Source organism: Protopterus annectens, chromosome 3.part0 (genome assembly GCF_019279795.1).
Source record: "Protopterus annectens isolate FY-2018-M chromosome 3.part0, PAN1.0, whole genome shotgun sequence".
Lineage (NCBI taxonomy): Eukaryota > Metazoa > Chordata > Ceratodontiformes > Protopteridae > Protopterus > Protopterus annectens.
This window is the reverse complement of record NC_056731.1, coordinates 1239597179-1239622117: the sequence shown is the minus strand read 5'-3', so window position 1 is coordinate 1239622117 and position 24939 is coordinate 1239597179.

Below are 24939 nucleotides of genomic sequence, written 5' to 3'. Positions count from 1 at the left end.
CTGAAGTCATCCACCCCAGTCTACACAAGTGTAGAGTCTGCTTGTGTTAAACACAGTTTGTGTGCAGTGATAACCTTGCCTGGGGGTGGAGATGGGATATGGATGTCCAGGGAAAGGTGGGTATGGTCAGATATCAATAATGGTGGTCTACCTCTGGTGTGGAACAGTGAGTACCCACGTTGCAGATGGACAGGTGCAATATGTATTCACCCATGTGGCTGTGGTGCGTGGTTCTGCCATAGCACATGGACCCACAAATTGTAGTGGCTGTAGGGTAAAGTGGTAGAGGCCTGAGTAGTTCTCACACACAATATGCCTGTACCTGATGTTAACAACTGGAATGGTGTATGTGAACACCTGCATATCCTGGAACTGTTCCCAGGGAAGCTAAGTGTGTGTCCTGGATGTGGGTGTGGTGTTCTGTACTGGTTGTGCTGTGTGTTACAGGTCCTGTGGTCCCAAAGCATGGTATAGAACATAACCTGCCAGTGCGATGTGCATATCTGACCCTGACATAGGTGGCTGCAAATGCATATATATGCTATCCCCCACCTGACAGGTAGTACTACATCTACATACCTCTGTAGAAATAAAGATGTCAGCACCCTATAAATACTACAGGTGCAAAACAAATGCCCAGTAATTTGGATAGTGCGCTCTGCTAATACGTCTCCCTCAAGTGTCATAATATAGTTAAGTAGGGGTTTGAATCCTGCAAATGCTCAGTGTTTGTGTGTGTGAAAGGCTGTGAGAGGGAAATGTCCCTTTTGGCAACTGGGAAAACACACTACAGGATGCACATTCCCCTTTCTAAACACTGATGATGTCAGCACCCTATAAGTACAGCAGGTGAAGGAAAACCACCCAGTAATGCGAATAGCGCACTCTGCTAATGCGTCCGTCTTAGTGTCATAACATAGCTAGGTAGAGGTTTGAATCCTGTACATGCTCAGTGTGTGTGGAGGGGGTTAGTGTGTGTTCAAGACTGTTTGAAAGAAGTATCCCTTTTGCCAACTAGGAGAATACACTACAGGATGCACATTCCCCTTTCTAAACACAGATGATGTCAGCACCCTATAAGTACCGCAGGAGAAGGAAGCCTTCCAGTAATGCAAATAGCACACTCTGCTAATGTGTCCATCTCAAGTGTCATAACATAGTTAGGTAGTGGTTTGAATCCTGCAAATGGCAAGTGTATGTGTTTGGATGAGGGGGGTTAGTGTGTGTGCAATTACGTGTGAGATAAATGTCCCTTTTGGCAACTGGGAGAACACACTACAGGATGCACACTCCCCTTTCTAAACACAGATGATGTCAGCACCCTATAAGTACAGCAGGTGAAAGCAAACCACCCAGTAATGTGAATAGTGCGCTCTGCTAATGCGTCCGTCTTGAGTATCATAACATAGTTAAGTAGGGGTTTGAATCCTATACATGCTCAGTGTGTGTGGAGGGGGTTAGTGTGTGTTTAAGACTGTTTGAAAGAAGTATCCCTTTTGCCAACTAGGAGAATACACTACAGGATGCACACTCCCCTTTCTAAACAGAGATGATGTCAGCACCCTATAAGTACAGCAGGAGAAGGAAAGCCTTCCAGTAATGCGAATAGCACGCTCTGCTAATGTGTCCGTCTCGAGTGTCATAACATAGTTAGGTAGTTGTTTGAATCCGGCAAGTGTGTGTGTTTGGATGAGGGGGGTTAGTGTGTATGCAATTTGTGTGAGGTAAATGTCCCTTTTGGCAACTGGGAGAATACACTACAGGATGCACACTCCCCTTTCTAAACACAGATGATGTCAGCACCCTATAAGTACAGCAGGAGAAAGGAAGCCTCCCAGTAATGCGAATAGCGCACTCTGCTAATGCATCTCTCCCAAGTATCGTAATGTAGTTAGGTAGGATTTTGAAACCTATAAATGGCATGTGTGTGTGTTTGGATGTGGGGAGTTTGTGTGTGTGCATTTCCATATGAAAAACATGTTAGTTTTGGCAATCAGGAGATCACACTATCTGATGCACATTACCCTTTCAAAATACTGATGTTGTCAGCACCCTATAAGTACAGCCAGAGAAGAGGAACTATCTAGTAAACTGAATAGTGCGCTTTGCTTATGCGTCTCACTCACGTGTCATGACTTAGTTAGGTAGGGGAATGAATCCTGCAAATGGCAAGTGTGCATGTGTGTGGGGGTAGTAGCGTGTGTGTAAATGCAAGTGTGAGAGAACAGATCCTTTTGGCAAATACTACAATACACCAGATGCTGCATACTCCCCCAGTAAACACAGGGGATGTCACCACACTATCAGCACAGCCAAACAGGGCTAGTTGGCTAGTAATGCCAATAGTGCGCTCTGCTACTGTGTCTATTACCATTGTCAGGGTACAGATAGGTATGTTTTGGTAATCCACAACTGCCACGTGTGGTTGTGTCACACAGTATGACCTTGTGTGGGTCTTTGTACATAACAATGCATGCCATTGCCTAAACCAGCAATGGAATTGCACACATGATGTATATGTGTGACACATACACATAAATACCTGTGACCTGCAGTAGTTACCATGTCTGACACATGCCTCGAGTGGATAAATGGTATTTGCAATGTATACCAGTATGACTGTGTCTTACTGTGCAGGGTCCGCACATGGTATGTCTCTATACAGTGTGGGTGTATATAGTGAAATACCTACAGCAGGGGATACACATCTGCTCTGGGCCATATAGTGTACATGTAGTCGATGTACAGGTGCTGCATGTTCCCACCTGTTGTGGTAGTGGTAACATGTCATTCCACTGCAATTCAGTGACCACATGCTGTGAACCCTTCAACTAGTGTGTTGTAGCTACAGTAATGCTCACGCACAATGTTTGGCTGGATGCAGTCCAGCCATATAAACACAGTTCTTGAGACTGTCATATTGCCAGTGTTGTTATGGAGGATAGGTGGTCTTCCTGTGTATGGGAGGGTTGTGTGTGCCAGGCTATGAACCAGATGGCAGTCCAACACACTGTTAGCTGCACATGATTAGGCCCTGATGATTTGTGCTGTGCCAACAACCTGGAGGTGTGTGTATCTGTGGTACCTTGGGATACCACCCCCCGTCCATGTGTGTTACATGTGTAGGGGATGACAGGCATGGTATGGGGCATAACCTGTCAGTGATGGGTAACACCTGTGAGCCATGAATCATGAATCTGGTACTGCACAGACATTGCAGTTCACCGTGCTGAGGACAGTGTCTGGTGCATGCATCTTCCAGTGTACACTGCTGTTGTTGTGTAGCAGCACTGTTAGTGTCCTAACCTGTGTGATACCCACGGAGGTGGCTATGTAAACCATGCCCTGCAGCATAAGGCAGTATGTGTGTACCAAGGAGCTTTGCCATTATACATCGGGCCATGGGTGTCACGTGCAAGATGACCCTTGCACATCATTGTGGCTTCCCTAGCATGTAAGCACACGTTGACAGCCAGCGGATACCCTATGAATAACAGTGGAGACTGAGCATAATGTAGACATACAACACCCTTCCCACATATAGTGGTAGCATACCTGGTGAGGGTATGTGGGCAACCAAGATCAGGCTCATACTGGCCTGTGCCACATGCTGAGAGATCCATTCTATGTTCCCTATCATGTAGTCCACGGAGGTATGTCTCAGGCAGCCATACTGGCATGGTCAATGAGTGAGTCATATGTGTCCATGCCTCTGACTGATCTGTATGCATGTGTTCTGTGGTGGACCGTAGTGCCCCTGAGGCATATCACTGTGACCTTCACCAGATACAGCCTGTTGAGCAGGACCCCAGTGCAGCACACAAGACAGGTACCTGACACGTCTGTAGCAGGTGTGTTGTGTAGCCCTACAGGCTGTGAGTGTGTGGCACAGGGGATGTGTGTGCCATGTGTGGCATGTGCTCTGTTCCGACGGAACACATGCCTGTGTGCCAGCTGTGGAGGTGTGTGATGCTCAGGCAGGATGCTATTCTGAGTCCCCACGTATGCCCCAGTGTGTTCAGCATGCTGTCAGTGCATGTCAATGTCTGACTTGTATTGTAGTCACTGTAATATATTTTATTTATTTATTTATCCTACATTTGTTGACCGGGATAGTCCGACTGGATGCATGTCCATTTCCAGGGGAGGCCCGGGGAGAAAAGCTACGAGGGTAAGCAGATACAGCATTACATAATACCAGCATTACATATTACAAACAGATTATTTACAGAGATTACATAAGTAAGCAAGTTAAACATGTTCCACAGGTTAATGTTAGTCCTGAGCACAAGTCAGGATTAAATGAAATTACACAGTAAACTGGTTCACAGATTTTACACATTCGAGTTAGCCAGGCTTGATACATTGACATAGCCAGTTAAGTGACAAATGTTGTTTGAGTCTAGTGTTAAATTGACCTAAGGTGGAAAGTAGGGTAATATCAGCTGGAAGTGAGTTCCAGGATCTACTTACAGAGTTTGCAAAGAGAGAATCACCGACTGTGTTATTAAATTTGCTAGTCTGAATTAGTAGTTTGTTAGAGGATCAAAGCGGTCTAGGATTGTTATAGGGGGTGATAATATTTGAAGTGCAGGAGTATTGTCTGGATTATAGAGGATTTTATAGGCCATAATCAGTTGGTTATACTGTATTAGGCTGGGTATTGCAAGCCAACCAAGCTGATTTAGATTGATGCAATGATATGTCCTAAAAGGCAGCCCTGTGGCAAACCTGGCAATGTGGTTGTAGCAAATTGAGTGTTTCTTAAGGACAGTCTTGTTCATATTCGAGAGTAGAGGGGATGCATACAGAAGGGTTGAAACAAGGTGTGAGCGAGCTATGGCACCTTTAGCTGGAGGGGCTAGGAAGGCTTTAATTCTGTAAAGTGACCCTAGTTTTCTATTGATGGCTTTGATAATTTGGTTAACATGTAGGTCACATTTGAGATTATTGTCTATGATGTCACCTAATAGTTTAGTAGATGGGTCAGGGGAGATTATTGTGCCATCAGTTGATGTTATGGTAACGGTGAAAGCGGTAGACCTACGTGTTGGTGAAATAACAGCAGTTTAGTTTATTTGGGATTTAGGAACAGACGATGTTCAGAAAGCCAGTTTTCTATTGTATTAAAGGTGGTCTGGGTAGCTGACCATAACTCTACTGGAGATGTACCTGAGCAGATCAGAGTAGAGTCTTCAGCATATTGGATACAGCTGACTTTTGGGATGACAGTATAAAGGTCGTTAATGAAAATGGAGAACAGCAAGGGCCCTAGTATAGAGCCTTGTGGTACTCTGAAGGTGTTAGGTAGAAGGTTAGAGAGTTTGTTCTGCCAGAGGCCAGCCTGCTGTCGACCATGCAGGTAGGATTGAAACCATTGGAAGACTCCAGTATCTAGACAGAATGTTTGCAGGGTGTGGATTACAAGTTGGTGATCAACCATATCGTATGCCTTGGAAAGATCCAAAAAGAGGGCTGAGGATATATAATTAGTGTTGCAAGTATGGTTTATGGTGTTAGTAAAGGCTAGGAGGCCTGAAGTAGTGCTGTGATGAGGACAGAAGCCATGCTGAGTGTCTGCCATAAGGCAATTTTGGATTAGGTGGTGCATGAATTGTCTATGACTAAAGTTTCCATAATCTTTACAAGTGGAGCGAGTATAGCTATTGGCCTATAATTGGAGAATTCAGTAGAGCTGCCTCCTTTGTGAAGTGGGATTACATATGACATTTTCCAGATGGTGGGAAATTTAGATTCTACCATGGTTCGTTTGATTACCTTTGAGACGGGGTAAGCAATAGCATCATCTGATTTTGATAGGTACTCGGCAGGGAGTTGATCAGCAGAAAGTGTAGTGGGTTTCACTGTTTCAATCAAGGTACGGAGAAGTGAAGTGGCGACTGGTTGGCAGCTGAACGCAAGTAGGTTTCTAGGGGTGCTACTTTCAGGACCAGGGGAGCTAGGAGGTAGATGGCTAGCTAGGGCATGAAATGTCTCAGTAAAGAATTGGTCAAAACTATCAGGAACATCTTCAGGGGTATTATCAATAGTAGCAGCAGGGATTGGGGTTGACGTTTGCCCAGGATGTAGTATATATGACATGCCACCTGACAGGGTATGACATTACTGGGTTCAGAGAGCCCAGTCCCCAGATTGGCTGTGTGGTGGCATCCCACACATGTGTTGTATGTTCCTGGCCAAGGGTGATGGCTGACTGCATACATGTGGCAGCTGTGACATTGACACATGACTCACATAAACCATAACTGGACCATAGAGGTGATTCACAGGTTACCTTTGCACATGCTACCCTAGTACTGTGATTGCCATGGTGAGTACCAACACATAGGGCCAATGGGGAACAACATACTTAAGGTGTGTATGTGTGGGTGTACCGCTACTGTTTCATAGCACTGACATATATGACTGCACACGTGGGTAAATGCCAGGTAAGACATGTGCAATGTGTCACAGGCAATGTACATGCGTACAGGACAGACAGTGATGTTCTGTCATGTGGAAAGTTGACATACGTATCGTACGCTATGCAGATGTCACTAGGAGTCTACAGAAGCACTGTAACTCTGCATTGAGGTGTAAGCAGTGTTCCAGGGAACCCCAAGCGAACACGCATGCAACCAAAGCTACAGTAAACAGGGCTGGAAGTAGTGCATTGTACAACAAAGAAGGGGAAACAATAACAGTAAGTAACAATGCAAATATGTAGGCACTATCAACATGTACCCAGGAATACACAGCTCAGATGCCCATGGTAGAACTGATATTATGTCATAATTATTTGTGATTTGGATTACATTGGTACTGCACACATATCTACATGCGCGAACATCCACATGGCATAGTCGTTGTGGGCAACTTGACACCATTACTGTACATGTCCACCATTGCATATCACTACTTGCGTTAGCTTTCCCCCTGTGCTACCCATGTATGCGGCTATCTGTTGACAACCTTACCACCGGCATGCAATTATGTGCAGCTGTTATACTTTGGTATGTACTATGGGTGCAGATAACAATTCAGGACATTCATACAGTTACTGCAGCAGGCATGCTGAGATAAACACACAGTCATAGCAGCACACTGTACTGTTACCAACATGATACTTCTAATACACTTCTATGTAGTCACCCTGTGCATCAGCAACGTGTTTACCTGTTCCCGCAATGATGTTGGAGATTGCAGGAGGTGGCACAGTGTCATCATATGCACAGGGTGTGGATTAGGTATGCCTGAGTCAGCCACTGATACCACCAATTGTCATGTGTGTGCATGTGTGTTGGTGAGGGGCAGCAGTACAGGGTGGGGCAGTGTTGGTGCAGTGTGTGTGTGTATGTGGTCACCCTAGGTGTTAACTTTTCACATGTGTGTATGCACGCACACAGTTCCACCTCATGGCTGCCATATACAGGGGTTTGTGGGCAGCCACAGACTGCACCTGGCAGGTCATACAGATCAGTGTCTGTGTGCATGGACACGGTACCTGTGCCTGGCAGGGGTGCTACGGACCATATCCAGTACTACGCCAGACTGGGTACTGTCATCAGAAGTGGGAGTGTGTTGACTGGACACAGGTCCCTGTTGGGACTGTCCAGAGCCATGTGCACGTGGTCTCCTGGGGCGTTCCGATGACAGCACAGACCCAGCATTGCTGGGGCTGCTGCTGGCACTATGGGGGTGTGCGCGAGCCTGTTGTCGTCCGCGCCGACTGCCAGCTGCTGCTGTTGCCGGCATACGGCCACATCAATGCCGCAAATGCCCACCATTGCCCTGGCTCATGGACATCTGGTTGTGGAACTGCTGTAATATGTCCCCACAACGTCTGTCTATGACATCGGTGAAGTTATGGATAGCATCCGCAATGTCACACATACTGTCTGTCATGGCTGTGCGACATGCTCTCAGCTCCCTCAGACCCTGTCTGGTGTACCTTTCCATACGCGACTGTGCCTGCATGACAGTCCGAAACATAGCTGAGGTTGACAGACCTCTTTGGGCATGTCGGCCAGAGGCAGTACACCCACGGATGCTCCCACGAGAACCCATGGGCAACTGTCTGTGTGGTACCATCGGAGGACCCTGCCCATGGCTCCTGTGTGGGGACGCATGTGCCACAGGTACCACATTACCCTGGTCTATGCCCACTGTATCCTGTCCATCACCTAGGGACAATGGTGACAAAGGATGTACAGGCAGGATGACTGTGTGCAATGATGGGGTTGACAGCTGTGTACTGTCAATTGGCTGACCAATGGTGGACCCTGACACACCTTCCTGTACCATTACACAAATATTATCATTACCAGTACCCGTGGCACAGGATTCAGGTTCCCTGCTGCAGGTCACCAGAGCAGCCCCAGAACCTGTGGGAGGAAGACAGGAAACACAGTTTACAGTCTCCAGACATTGTTACCAGTGATGCACTTCTACACACATGCACACATGGACACATGCACACATGCACACATGGACACAGACACACATGCACACATGGACACAGGCACACATGCAGACATGCACACGTGGACACATGCACACAGGCACCCATGCACACATGCACACAGGCACACATGCACACATGCAGACATGCACACGTGGACACTTGCACACATGGACACATGCACACATGCACATGTGAACACATGCACACATGGACACATGCACACATGCACACGTGGTCACATACACACATGGGCACATGCACACATGCAGACATGCACATGTGGTCACGTGTACACATGCACACATGCACACATGCACACATGGACACGGGCACACATGCACACATGCACACATGCACATGTGGTCACAGGCACACATGCACACATGCACACGTGGACACAGGCACACCTGCACACATGCACACATGCACACATGGGCACAGGCACACCTGCACACATGCACACATGCACACCCCGCAGTATACACACAGAGCACTACTGAGTTACACTACTGTTACTAGCATTATCAGGACTATTATAGGTTATGTTAAACACACTCACCAGCATGGATGGCCTGCCTTGCTGTAACTCCGGAGGGACCTGCAGAAATGATGAGATTAATGTCAGTGGGCACAACTGTGCCATTGATATTGCATATGATACAGTGTACAGAACAGTCAAGTGTACATATGGCATATTATCTGCACGCTCCATGTCGTGCTGCTGTGTGGAACCAGCCTCCATCATAATGCAGGTGTACTGCTGTTGATGTTCTGGGGCTGGAGCCACAACACTTAGGAGTAGCCCCTCCAGTCTGGTGAGGGGGGATGTGTGGCCACCCCACCTCCTGTGGCAACCTGTTGCCTGTGGATATCTGATGCACGCTGATGGACACTTCGGATTAAATCACTGCAGTGATGTCGTACCTGCTCATATGTCCTGTTATGCGTGCCAATATCATTTACCCTACGGACAAGGTCTTGCCACAGTGCAGCCCTCTCCTGCTGATTCTGACTGGTGTGGGAAAACTGGATGTCATACTCCCGCACCAGGCTCTGGTGGATCTCCTCGTCTTCAGCTACAGAGTAGGCGGGGTTACGCTGACGCGCCATCTCCCTGGAAGAGAACACAAACAGGATATCAGCAGACCATGCAGCAATATATGGCACACATACTATACATGATACTCATGTGTAGTGATATACTACTACTCCCATATGTTGCATGTGTGAGTGTCGTGGTGGATACACAGGTACATGGCCAGATATCAGTGCTCAGCCAACACCTGTGCAACAATACCTGCCACATTCCACACAACATAGTAGCATGCCCCATCGGTCAGCACACACTGACAGGTGCAATGCACAACCTCACTCTGGAGGTTCATCCCAAGGTACTGTATGTGGGACACCGTCCACTACTGTGATGTGGACAGAAGTTACTCGGCCTGGATATACATATCCCACCACCACCACCAGCACAGTAGACTACTTTGATATGTATGTGATTAGACAGTATTCACTTGCTGGGACTGAGATGGTATCCATGCAGCACACTGGGCCAGTGGAAGCCACAAGCCACACTGCTGACCTGTTTGCAAATGCTTACCACGGACATGCCACAGATTGCATGGAACTTGCACACACATTTCTAACCCAGACCCTATGCACAAAGGTTAGGCATCCTGTCCGGTGGACTCCAGACAGAGGCAGATTGTATACCAATAGCAGGAGGCTACTGCAGGACAGAGCACATTCACATTAAGGGAAGGCATCTGTGGTCAGCACTGGTACTAGGCTACGGTCCATCATAACAACAGCCACAGCCTACTCTGGGAGGAAAATGGCCACAAACACTATGGATGACCACAAGGCCTTCTTCAGTTATGTTACACATATGGACCACATGCCTCAGATATGCTCTGTGTTAATACACACCTACTTAACATTCACCAAACACACGGATATTGGCAACAGTCTTGCAGACATGTTCGGTGCACGTATCCCCCCTCCTTCTCCCCCACCAGTTGAAATATTTATCACAGCTGTATGTAATCTCCCTATCATCTCACATGTCCAGGTGAGGGCCGCCCTCAGCAGAGCAGAACACACAGCATCACTGTGACCTCATGGTATCCCTGGATGTGTGCTACCTGCACTCCAAGAGGACATACAACCGCATATAACACTGATAATTTATCTTGGCCGTACTACAGGATATGTACCTGGACAGTGGCATACAGCAACAGTGGTCCCATACCACTAAGGAGGCACCTCGACTGACCCTGGGAACTACCACATCATATGCATAACTGGCCTGGTCTGCTAAGCTATGGAATTATGCAGTATGGGATGCATATTCAGTGATATCGGGTACCTGCAGACACTTGTTCCCAGCCAGTTTGCCTTTGTGATGGGCTGATCCTGCCTTTTGAACCTGCTGACCTTTCAAAGCAGTCACTACAGCCATTGCTGGGGGCAATGCACAGACAACTGCTGCTAGGATCATGGCCTAAGACTGATTGACATGTAATGTATGGTCATCCCCATTTGGTGGAACTACGTACACACAACATATTACATGGACATACCTATAGATACAGACCTATGACACATTTGGAGGGTTCACAGTATGCACACTATTAACCTGCTACTTTGCATTACCTGTGTTTGTCGCAGCTGGTTGCGTTACCACTGCTTCTGCTTGCTGCTGCTACTGTCACTGCTGACAGCTTCGGGTGACAGAGTCACAGTGTATAATTTTTTTTTGTTCTCTCTCTCTCTCTCTCACTTTTCTCTCTCCCTCTGTCTGCTTCCAGACAGTGCAATGAATGTATTGCATGTGTGGAGTGTTAGTACTGGATGCTTTTGTAGGTATCTGCATAGGTCCATGTGATGGCCTCTGCACCAATTGTAAGCCAGCATTTGCTAATTGCATACAGCCAGTTGTGTACTGACTGCAGTTCTCACTGTGATTTCAGGTCAGTGCTATAAAAGGGTATGTGGGATAGGCGTTGCCCTTTCAGATTGTAAGGGCGGGGACCATGCTGGTATGCTGTGGACAGTGTTCTGTGAGTGTAAAGGTTAGTATCTCTCTCATAATTCAGGCTGTGTTGTAGATTCACATTTCTCCATTCCTCTCTCATGTTCCCTGTAGTAAGTGTGTATGCACAATGACTCCTACAACTATATATAGATATATATTTATATATATATATATATATATATATATATATATATATATATATATATATATATATACATATACATACATTTATATATGTACTTTAACTGACATTATTATCTACAAGCTACCAACTAGCATGGCTGTTTGTGTTCACACAGTACTATTGTGGGAATCCAGTAGTTTTGACAGTAATTCTACATGACATGCTTTGGGTACTACACATCCTATATTCCCTTTACATTCATCCCTACTATTACATGTTATATTTATTTTAGCACAATGTTCTTGTATAAGAGTCATGGCTTAGTGGTAGGTCATACAGACTAGTGTTTCCAAGGTCCTGGGTTCGGGACTGACAGTGGGATTTTATTTTGCTTTTGAACTGAGTACAGGACCTGTCAATCAAAGTGACTAAGGTACTTTTAAGCAGTTGTAACCGGGTTAGCGCTGGTTTGCGTGGAGCTCACGCATGCGCACTGGTGTTTAGCTCCGCGCACACACGCGCACACCCACTTACAACCGCTTAACGGTGCTTACTCTGGCACACACCTGCGCTATTTTCTTTGAAAGAAAAGAAAATGGGGAGACAGGAAAGTGGTGAAAAAGGGGTCACAAAGAGGGTAAGACAGTAGGGAAACAAGCTTGGGATTTGCAGGAGGGATGTAGGTAAGGCCCATAGCTGCCCATTTCTTCATCAGCAACAGTTGTGCATATGTATGTAATTTGGTGTGACATTTGAAACCTTCCACCCCTGAGAGAGGTATCAGGACAACAATAATACTTGTTGTACTGCCAATTGTAATTGATAGATTCCATGTCCAGCAGACATGTGTGCGGAATGGGCAGCTATGTATGGGGCGTAATTTTTTTGTGGGAACAGAGTGCCCTTTTTTTTTTTTTCAGATGAGAGTGGTATGTCAGGTGAAGGAAGTCAGTACAGCTGGGGAGGTAGGTTGGGTAGGTAAACAGACAAGACAAACAAGACGCATACAGGGGCGGTGTATGAATTGTGTGGGGAGGTTACACAATTGACGGGGACAGAGGTTTGGATATCCAGAGCCCATGAGCCCACAGATGGCAACAGTGGAACTGATATCCCCACCCATAGGCAGTTGCCACTGTTCCTTCACTGCCCAGGACGGGGCTGTGCTGGGGGCTGTGTAGGCCAGGCAACAGGCATGCCCGTTATTTGTGCCACCCATGCCTCAAGCTGGCGTAGGGGCTCGAGAACAGAGTCCCGAATCTCCCTATGCACCACAGTCCAGATGCTACGGTGGGTGAGTGGTGGTTCTCCTCTGGCCACACTTGCAGAGGGGGGGCGAGCCCCATCCCCTGCAGCGCTTCCACCCACAGGTGGCACAGGGCCACCGGAGGAGGGTCCTGACTCGGCACTAGTGCCAGGTGCACTTGCCAGCTGAGGTGGGAGAGGTGGGTCCACTGGAACCTGCCTTCCTTGTCGTCCTATGTTTTGAATTATGTCATGACAGTTTGGGTTAGTGACATATAATACCATTCACAATTAGTTGTAACAGCATGCATTAGTATTCCCATTAACCAAACACCCAGATATTCACACCATTGAACAGCGTGCATAACACATGCATAATTTGAACAGAAATACACAGTCCAACAACATGCAGGGTTAATTGATGGCAACAGGCCATCAGGTTTGGATGTATAAACAGGGCAGATGCATCAACGGACATGCAAATATATATGACCCAACAGGACAAACGTCCAGGGGAGTTAATTGTGATTGCACATACCATTTTCAAGTGGAATGGGTTATATGTGGTTATAGGGTGGGGTGAAGAAAATAATATTAACACCTTCAAATACCAATACATATGCTGTACATTTCTAATAGCTACAGATATATACACACTACTGTTCTAACTACAGTTTCCTATATGATAACTATTTCAACTTGGTGATAGGACTGTTACTGCAACATCAATATACATTTTATTGTTCTTCATACACATTCATATCTAGCTTTGTTCAGCTACATCATCCTGCTACATTTGCTTTATATAGCTGTAGACAAGTGTGGATGTTTGGTATATCAGACAATCATCCTATCTGCATATTACAGACTGAGAGCAACATATCCAGATTTTGGGATACACATTCCAGATGCAGCAACACTTTGAACAGATTTCACTGTTTGGTTTTGATTCTCACATGCATTTCGTTCTGTCTTGACTGCAGTATACTTTATTCAGGGGTTATTATTACTGTATTGCTGGATTCATGACACTTTCTCACACTCTCTCACTTGCTTTCATTTTACTATTCAGGATGGTACTTACTTCTAGGCTATATTGACATGTTTTACCTGTAGTTATTACAATCCTTTCCAGCAGTCTCACTTCTGTCATGTTTCAGTATTTCAACAGGGATATATTTCACACATGTGATTTCATCATCTTCTGCTGCTATACTTTTCAGCCTGCTGCAGGTTGTGTACTATTTTCTTACAGGTGGGGCATTTTTATTTCAGAATTTATGTCAGACAGTTTCATTTTTCGGTTTAACTTACAGGCTGAAACACACTTTTGTAATCAAGCAATACTTGCAGACACTTTCACACTGTTACTTGCACATTTTATTCCTTAGTGACTACACTGCACTCTTTTGCTGACTGTCATACTTTTATATATCTTTACAGTTACTGGTAGTGGATTACTGACCTGCCTGGTGGCGCAACCGCACCAGCCTATCGCCATAGGCTCTGCGGTTCGCAGAACGGACACCTGCAGCTGTAATATAAATGAAGTAATATTGGAATACACATCTCCATAATATCAGCTAGTTTAATTTCTTACATACATAATTAAATGTAACTTATTTAGTAGTAGGGCGTTGGGTGTTTGCCGGGCCTCCTGGATCCAAAGGTTCAGTTGGTCCTGCTTGCGTCTCTTCAGGTCAGCATGGTGGTGACGGACCTGCTCACCAGCCCTTGGAATCCCTGTGGCACTGGTGAGATCATGAGCCAACCGGTCCCACGCCTCGGCCCTGTATGTTCCCCAGAGGACCTGGCCCTGCATGAGTTGGGCATCATGATTGTGGACTAGGAGCCAGACTATGTACCTGGACTCCTCAATGCCCCACCTCTGTGCTCGAAAGCAACTACCCACTCCTACTCCTGTCATTCTGCCTGCAGTTCAGTTCTACAATCGTTTATGCTGTGTATTCCCGCCTATGGGGCTTATATAGTCTGTTTTTCCCACACATATCTGTGATTGGCCATTTTGGAATTGTATCAACTTCAGTAAACCTGCATTGTCATGCTCCAGTTTGTATTCATTCCTATATATTAGCTATTATTGCATTTCTAGGTACTGTTGTCATGACTTAGTGGTTTGCTACCTTGACTATGGTGTATAGTATCCTGGGTTCGAACCTGGACACTGCTTTTTATTTTTCATGACTGTCTAGACATGCTGAGGGGTGTGTCTGTGTAAAGGCAGTTTTGATACGGCTTGCTCACCGTTGCCCATCGGTTAGCTTGTTTGCGCGGTGCGCAGCTCCGCGCAAATGGGATACGCTGGTTTAAGCCTCATTTGGCTATCTGCACGCATATTACGCTCAGCTCAGTTAGGGGCACATAGATTCAGCATGTTAAACCACTGCTCATCTACGGGCAGATGCACTCACCCTGTTAAACTGTAGCTCAGCTATGGGCACATCTGGCATTTTTTATTCTTTTGTTACCTCACATTTCTTCAATATAAATGGGCTATTTCATTGCATTTTACATAAAATGTGTTTTTTTGTGTACATATTTGTCAGGGACTTGTTTCGTGCTTATTTTGCTAAAAATAAAAATTGGTGTTGTGGGGGCTCGAACCATGAATGCCTGCTCTTCAGCCAACATCTCTACTGCTACGCTATTGCTTCCTGGCTTATTTTGCATATTTAGTTCTTATATGCTTTCCCACTGACTGCTAACTGTAGCTGCACTACGGGCATGCCAGTGCAAATGAGCGCACTTACGGTTAAACATTTTTACAATTTAAAAAAAATATATAACATGTTTATTTATATGTTTTCTGTTCATAGTCTGTGGGGGCATGTGTTGTGTTCTGTTTATTCACATTTTCGTGGACTCTGTCATGGGTGTTTACTTTAGGAACTTTTCCTCTTCTGGGGGCGTGTCCGCTTACAGGTCTCGGCCTACGGACATGCCCCCTACTGTCTTACATGGACCATGTTAGCCTTAAGTGTGATTCAGCATGCTCTCATGAATATGCAAAGCATGCTGACATCACTCCGTTTAACTGCAGCCTCTGTGTATGAGTTATAACTCTTACATGGAGGCTTCGTGAATCCTGCCCATTATAACACAACATTGGGGTAGGTTTAGTAGTTACTCTGAATTGGATACCTTGTTTAAAAATCCATTGAAATTTACTTACAAAAAAGTTAAGAATCTCAAGGAGTTATTGGAAAACAATTATAAGGGGCAGAAGGGAAGAAAACCTAGGACCTATAGGTGTGGGTCTTGTGCTCAATGTCCATCTATTCTTAGGCAGGATTTCGTACATATTAAGGATAGACACTATTTGGTCAAAAGCAGTAGTTTTTCTAATTGCAAGAGTGAAGGACTTGTCTACTTAAGTATTTGTAAGACATGTAGTGCATTCTATATTGGAAAAACTACATGAAAACTAAAAAGGAGAATATATGAACAAGTGCCATTAGAACAAAGCTAAATAATGATTTATACAAACACAGTTTAACATGTCCTAATGCCAAGTGGGGCTTTTTTGTAATTGAAATGGTACCTTAGGATTCCAGGGGAGGCCAGTGGGAGAATAGGATGGAAGTCAGAGAGGTATATTGGCAATTATTTTTAGAAGCCAATAAATTCTCTGGGCTTAGTGAACACATTTCTATTGCCCCTATTTTGAGAATGAGGGCTGCCAAATTGTAAACATGTTCAAGTGGATTACTAGTTTTTATTCTGTGATGTAATGCATTTTTATTATTGTTCTTGCACAATACTATTTTTGTATATTAATTGCAGTTGCTTTCACATTCTTTTAAATGCAAAATTTTTTAAATGCAAATTTTTTTTAGCAAGCATTTACTTTTTAGATTATTATAAGTATTTTTTTAAAAGGGTCACTTATTGACATGGATTTTGATTAATTTAATATGAAGTCTCTCATTTGTTTTGTTTTTTTTAATGTATTTTTAAAAATGTATTGTTTATATATTTGTCTACTTGTTTATAATTACTTTGGTATGTTATTTAGTTGATATTTATGATATTTTATGGTGGTTGTTGAATAGAATTACTTAGAGATGTTAATAAATTATTCAATTTAATGTTAAGGGGAGGGTATAAAAGCTGCCTCAATTTATGGGTTTGTTGTTACATCTGATGAAGCCAGTGGATGAAAACGCTGTGGAGTTTGTTGGCGTTTATGCATTAAAACCATTTGTGGCTGCTACACATTTGCTTCGTGGTTATTTTGGCATCTCCAACTGGTACCTTTTTGTAACTGTTTTTAATTATTGACCCAGGTACTGGAGTAGCTGTCTGGAACAAGATAGCAATGACAAGATTACCCTCGCTCACTGTTGTTAAGTGCAGGGTTTGACATAGGGATTTTTAAATGCCAAAAGTAGGACATACTAGGGAAATATGAGATGTTTGCAGTACAAACAATGTTGACAAAGTGTGCAAAAGACCAGGCTTCACATTTTTGCCTAAATAAAAAGTATTGTAGAATTTGATTTGTTCATGCAATTTCATATAATATTTAGATATTTCCAGTTCAAAATAATTGTTTTATGCAACTATCAAAAAAAAAAAAAAACTTAACAAGTTAGTTTCTGTCCTATAATTTCAGGACATTTTCATGTTTTTTTACAGGATACAACTACCCAAATATGGACTGCCTTGCCTAAGCCAGGCCAGGTGGTAACTCTAGTATGGCAAAGTCCCACCACAAGAGAAGCAGAACTGCATGGCCAGGACTTCAACTCTTGCAATGAAGAACTTGATAGCAGGAACAAGTGAAGAGATGCGTATCCATTTTAGATGGAAATTCGCGTATGCAGAATTGTGTCACGCTGTCCTAAGAAATAGGTATTGCAAAACACTTTCCAGTCAACAGGAAGTGGTCTAGTTATTAGGAGGAAAATTTAGAAGGAAATAACAAGTCCCTTAACCCCTCCTGGATAACAGCCACAACCAAATAATGAGAAAGTTCTTATGCTACATTTGAAGCAGCTGTGTATTTCTGGTATATCACTTGATCCAGGAGATTCCAGCATTTAAAATTCTGAAGGCTGTATAATGTTGGTCTTACCTCACTCCCCAGTGTCCTGGAGTTCAGGACGGATGGCCAAATGAAGAGTGAGGCTTGTTGGAAAATGGGGCAGGGTTGGGGAGGTGCCATCCCCTGAAAATAGAGAAGAATAGGAAAATGTCTCCCAGGTATATGTACAAAGTACTCCTCTGCGTCTCCAGATATGTCTGTTCCAGGGTGCTGGAAAAGAATCTGCTTTTTATAGTTGAGCCTTTGATTAAGAATAAGTGATGTGGATTCGATACCAGCCACAGAGCAGTCAGTTAGCCCACTGTCCATACCTGGATACTGGATTCCTCATGGGAGTTTACCATTACATTCGCATATATGTTGTAGATGTGCAAAAGGTATATACCATTGTATTCCAGAATATCTAGTGGGAGGTCCAACGTTGCAGTTCTATGCCATTTGATCTTTGTAACAATAGAGTGGGAGTTACCAAACACATGCAAGGTGGACATATGCAAGGTCTATAGACACTGAGCAGAGTGGATGAGAGTTGTTGACCACAACTGTTAGCTGAGATATATAAGTATCCTGTTTTTTTTTTTTGATTATTTATACAGATTATTGTTTCTAACAATTAATATATAGCACTTTTATTGCCTGCTTTTTAGTCTTTGAGTGTATTTTATTGCTATTAACTAATCTGCACAAGTAACTGATTTGTTTGCAGTTAAAAGCATTCTGTATCTTTACAAATCTTTATCTGTTTAAAAACTTTCATTTGTGGCTTTTTCTAGTGCTTACTGTCTGTAGGCTATTGTTTTTGTCCCCATCCCCCCTCCCAGTTGGTGTCTTGCTGTTATACTTGGTGGCTTTGCAGTTGCCCGCCCCTACTGTAAATCTGATCTGTGACACTCCTCCCTGTCTAGTGTCATTAGCTCATTCTACCTAATACTGAGAGAACATTGGATAAGGCCTTCTGTTTCTCCTTTTTCCCTTTCAAAAAAAATTTTTTTTTGCCTGAATCTCCTTGTGTTCTGACAGTGCTTCTCAAACATTTTGGAAATATAGAGTATATTTCAGAGCATTTACTATAACTGTATTATTATTGCCTTAATATTGCTACAACTCAAGTGCTCTAGGTTGCACTGCATCTGAAGTGTTTGTGTGTTTTAGCTGCTTTTCTGTATATATAGACTTCTCTGTTTCTTTAACTAAATAAGCTCTGCAAAGTTGTTTTATTGCATTCCTGCCTGTATTTCTGAGTTTTTTGCACTTTTAAAGTTTGTTTTTGCTTAGTTTAACTGGTAGGCTACACACTCAAGTGTGCTAGCCAAATTAAAGCATTTACTGTGTTTCTGTACCTAATTTCTGCTACTTTGTAAAAAAAAAAAAAAAAAAAAAAATACCCTTGTTTCCCGCCTTTACTGAACTAGAATAGTCCAGTCTTCAGGTATTGCTGATCTCTGGGCTGTGTCATAGTTCCTGTGTTGCCCATATCCTTATTTGGATAGGAGGAAGCTTCTTTGTTCACCAGTGAGAGTGGGGAGCTCTGAGCAGCCTATCTGTCCCTTGAGGAGTGGTTCCAGCCCAGTGACTTGTAGCTTATTGGCCATTTTGGGCCATTTCCTATCTCTTTCTAACCCCCTGCTTTAAAGCCAGCTTTAGCATGCTTTTGTGCTTGTAATTTAAAGTTTGTCCTGTTTGTTGCATATACCTGTTGAGGCTACACACTCAAGTGCGCTAGCCTGTGTTACATATTTATTGCATTTTCCTGCTGTTTGTTGCAAAAAAGAAAAAAAACAAAAAAAATTATCCTTGTTTCCCATTTTTCCTGACCTAGAGTAGTCCAAATACAGGCTTTGCTGTATTCTGGACTTTTGGAAAGTTCCTGTGTTGCCCATTTCCTTTCTTGGATAAAGGGAGGCTTCTTTGTTCACCAGAGGCAGTGGGGAGCTTAGAGCAGCTTATCTATCCCTGGAGGAGTGTTCTCAGCACAGGAATCTGGTAGTCTATTGGCCGTATTGTACCAATTTCTAGCTCTTTCAAGTCCCCCTGTATAAAACCCGCTTTGGCGCGGTTTATGCACTTGTTACTACTCAGCCAAGCTCCTCGTGGTCCTGCAGAGTGGTGCTAGCAGCAGATAGGCTAAAAGAGCGACTGCTAACCTGATAAAAGTGTTTTTTTTTCCTGCTACTACCTGGGCGACTGTCCGATCTAGCTAATCTGCAAGTATTTCTGCTTCTTGAACTGTTTTAAACTGTTTTTGTTTTTGCACCTGCACTTTTAAAGTTTGTCCTGTTTGTTGCATTTACCTGTTGAGGCTACACACTCAAGTGCGCTAGCCTGTGTTACATATTTAGCAAAAACCAAAAAACAATGTCCCAGGATAAAGTATCACCTCACAAAGAATGTATTTATACATCCAGACACTGGCATTAGATATGAGTTCAGCCATTATGCTGACTGTAAATCAAGGAATGTTGTTTATCTTGGTCAGTGTAAGAAATGCCAATGTTTTTATGTAGGTATGACCAACAGAACACTGAGGGAACGGATAAGGGAACATATATACGCTATAAATAGGGAGAATGAAACTAATGCTCTGGCTAATCATATTCTGCAACATGATAGCACACATGTTTTTAGTTTTATGGTATTAGAACACATATACACTACAGAAAGGTTAGGATGTATACAGAATGGCACTGAGAAAGAGGAAGCCAGATGGATTATTAAATTAGCAGCGGACAGAGGACATGGTCTCCCATCTAGTTATTTTTTAATGTTTTATATATATATATATATATATATATATATATATATATATATATATATATATATATAATATGATGCATATGTTTTTATATATATATATATATATATATATATATATATATATATATATATATATATATATCTATATTTTATATGAATGTATATTTTTTGTAATTTTTTATTAACATGTGCTTGGCAGAACTGGGAGTATTAGTTTTGTGTTTTTAATATATACATAGTTTTAGCAGAATTATTTTGCTTTTAGGTACACCATTGAGCTTGCATGTTATTGCTAAGTATTTGGTATTGCAATCCTATAGGTGCCTTTAATGCTATATAAGCACTATTAAATATGTGTATTGTTATTATGTCTGATGAAGCATCCAGAGAGACGTGAAAGCGCTTACTATCTTAAAATAAATACATTTTCTTAAAATATTTCATCTGGTTTGCTTCGATTATCTTGGTGTATCTACCTCATGTTTTTTTGGATTGTGTTACATATTTATTGCATTTTCCTGCTGTTTGTTGCAAAAAAGAAATAAAACAAAAAAATTATCCTTGTTTCCCGTCTTTCCTGACCTAGAGTAGTCCAAATATAGGCTTTCCTGTATTCTGGACTTTTGGAAAGTTCCTGTGTTGCCCATTTCCTTTATTGGATAAAGGGAGGCTGCTTTGTTCACCAGTGTCAGTGGTGAGCTTAGAGCAGCCTATCTATCCCTGGAGGAGTGTTCCCAGCACAAGAATCTGGTAGTCTATTGGCTGTTTTGGGCCAATTTCTAGCTCTTTCAAGTCCCCCTGTATAAAACCCGCTTTGGCACGATTTTTGCGCTTGTTACTACTCAGCCAAGCTCCTCGTGGTCCTGCAGAGTGGTGCTAGCAGCAGAGAGGCTAAAAGAGTGACTGCTAACCTGATAAAAGTGTTTTTTTTCCCGCTACTACCTGGCCGACTGTCCGATCTAGCTAAACTGCAAGTATTTCTGCTTCTTGAACTGTTTTAAACTGTTTAAAGTTGTTTTTGCACCTGCACTTTTAAAGTTTGTCCTGTTTGTTGCATTTACCTGTTGAGGCTACACACTCAAGTGCACTAGCCTATATTACATATTTATTGCATTTTCCTGCTGTTTGTTGCAAAAAAAAAAAAAAAAATTATCCTTGTTTCCCGTCTTTCCTGACCTAGAGTAGTCCAAATACAGGCTTTGCTGTATTCTGGACTTTCGGAAAGTTCCTGTGTTGCCCATTTCCTTTCTTGGATAAAAGGAGGCTTCTTTGTTCACCAGTGGCAGTGGGGAGCTTAGAGCAGCCTATCTATCCCTGGAGGAGTGTTCCCAGCACAATAATCTGGTAGTCTATTGGCCGTTTTGGGCCAATTTCTAGCTCTTTCAAGTCCCCCTGTATAAAACCCACTTTGGCACGATTTTTGCGCTTGTTACTACCCAGCCAAGCTCCTCGTGGTCCTGCAGAGTGGTGCTAGCAGCAGAGAGGCTAAAAGAGTGACTGCTAACTTGATAAAAGTGTTTTTTTTTCCTGCTGCTACCTGGGTGACTGTCCGATCTAGCTAAACTGCAAGTATTTCTGCTTCTTGAACTGTTTTAAACTGTTTAAAGTTGTTTTTGCACCTGCACTTTTAAGGTTTGTCCTGTTTGTTGCATTTACCTGTTGAGGCTACACACTCAAGTGTGCTAGCCTATGTTACATATTTATTGCATTTTCCTGCTGTTTGTTGCAAAAAAGAAAAAAAAAATTATCCTTGTTTCCCGTCTTTCCTGACCTAGAGTAGTCCAAATAAAGGCTTTGCTGTATTCTGGACTTTTGGAAAGTTCCTGTGTTGCCCATTTCCTTTCTTGGATAAAAGGAGGCTTCTTTGTTCACCAGTGGCAGTGGGGAGCTTAGAACAGCCTATCTATCCCTGGAGGAGTGTTCCTAGCACAAGAATCTGGTAGTCTATTAGCCGTTTTGGGCCAATTTCTAGCACTTTCAAGTCCCTCTGTATAAAACCCGCTTTGGCGCGGCTTTGCGTGATTTTGTGCATAGCGCAGCATCGGGCAGCTCCGCTTAATTGGGTTTAAACCATTCTCGGCTCCACAAAGTCTGATCTTCACTTTTTCCCTTAGAACTGATCTAGTTCTCATAATCAACACCCTATTCCTACTCTAAAGCCTGGCACTTGCTCACTAAAGCAATTATATAAGTTAGCACTAAAAAATTAAAAGCACTACACCCTCACAAACTCCCCTTGAGTACCTTGTTCCCCATTGGCCCTTTTTTTCAATTATAAAGGAAACACCCATATACTATTCTAGCATGTCCAAAGGTCAGTTGTCAATCTCCTCTCCGATCCAGCTGGTGAATCTGGGAATCTTGAGGCAATGTTACAACTGCCTCATGTACACAGACAACCCTCTCCTCCTCCCAACAAATTCCAACACATGTGAGAGATGCAACCATATAGCCAAACTGGAGGCTAAGCTCTCTCAACTCAGTACTGGCATAACCAGTCAGGAGGAGAAGGAAACCACACTCACTACAATTCCAGTCTCACATAGACCTACCACGACAGCAAACCAAACACATAAACACACAAAAACATACTCGGAGGCTCTAAATACAAATCTGCCTAAGCAGCAGAGACCTCCAAAGCAGACACCCAAGCAACCGCTACCCCAAAACAAAACAACTGCAACACATAGCTCACAAAGCCAATGTGCCGAACAGTCAAAGCCCTTAAGGCTAAACAACACACCTGATACACTTGTAATAGGTGACTCTATTGTCAGGCACACTGACGTCTCACTCACCAGGCTGAACAAGGAGAAGATCACGGTGAGCTGCCTGTCGGGTGCTAGGATCCGCCACATAACACAAGCACTCAGGTCACTCCAAGGCAAGTACAAATATGACTCAGTCATTGTCCATGCTGGTGTGAATGACATGAGATGTACCTCCCTGGACTACATGAAAAGAGACATACAGGAGCTCTCTGAGCATGTAGCCCAGGCCGGTATGACCCTGACCTTGAGTAGCATCTTACCCTCACCAAGAATGATGTCACAATATGAAGACAAGATGATCAATTTCAACAATTGGCTTAAGTATTGGTGTCATTCAAAGGGGATCCAATGCCTGACAGCCTGGGATGACATGCTCGACAAGCCACGATGCTTCGCTAGGGGAAGCTTGCACCTGTCACCCCTGGGCTTTTGGATATTGGCAAAGGCTCTTGCCACCCCCATAGTGCCTTTTTTAGGCAAGGCTCAAAAGACAAACCCACCTCCATAGGTATCACAAGGAATAAGAAACTAAGAGTAATGCTACTTAACGCCAGAAGTCTAAACCTCAAGATGCATGCACTTGAAACTCTCCTTAGCAAGGAGAACATCGATACAGAAACTTGGTTCAAGGCTCCCGAGAGCACCCCAGCACTACCAGGTTATACCTCATACCATGCTTTTCGGCCCCAAAACTTGGACCGAACAACAAAAGGAGGGGGGGTATCAATATTCGTCAAAGATACCCACACCTCCAGGTTGGTGGCACAGCACGAAGCATCAGAGACTATTCATGTGCAACTAACAGTGGGTAAAACTGCCTTCCAGTTTATAGCCTGCTACAGACCACCCTCCCAAACCCAGGAACCCCACTCGGCCTTCCTGAGAACACTGGAAAATATGAAGTTCTCTCCAAACACCATTATATTGGGCGACTTCAACTACCCAAACATAGACTGGGAGCATTACTCTAGCTCCAACACCCTAGTCCAAAGGTTCCTAGAATTTATAAATTCAAATGCTATGGAACAACTTGTTACCACTCCCACAAGAGAGGAAAACATACTGGACCTGATCATCACCAACATGGGGGGCTCTATGCTCCACACCAGAAGTGTATCCCTCACTGGTAAGATCAGACCATAAACTAATCTCACTGGATATTCACATCCCGACCACACCCCCTGCCCAGAAAACCACAGTGAAAAACTTCTCTAAAGCAAATTTCACACTCCTCAAAACTGAGGTGGAATCCTTCAAAGCCCCCGGGCCTGTGGAAAATACGGCCCAGACCGCAGAATCCTTTATAAACGCATTCTATGAACACCTTCAGGAATGCATGGATAATGCAATCCCAAATAAAACCAAGACCCAATCCTCCAAAGGCAGACATCCTGTCTGGTGGACCCCAACCATAAACAAACTATACAATAGAAGGAGGAAGCTACTACATGATAGAGCAAAATCCCAAAA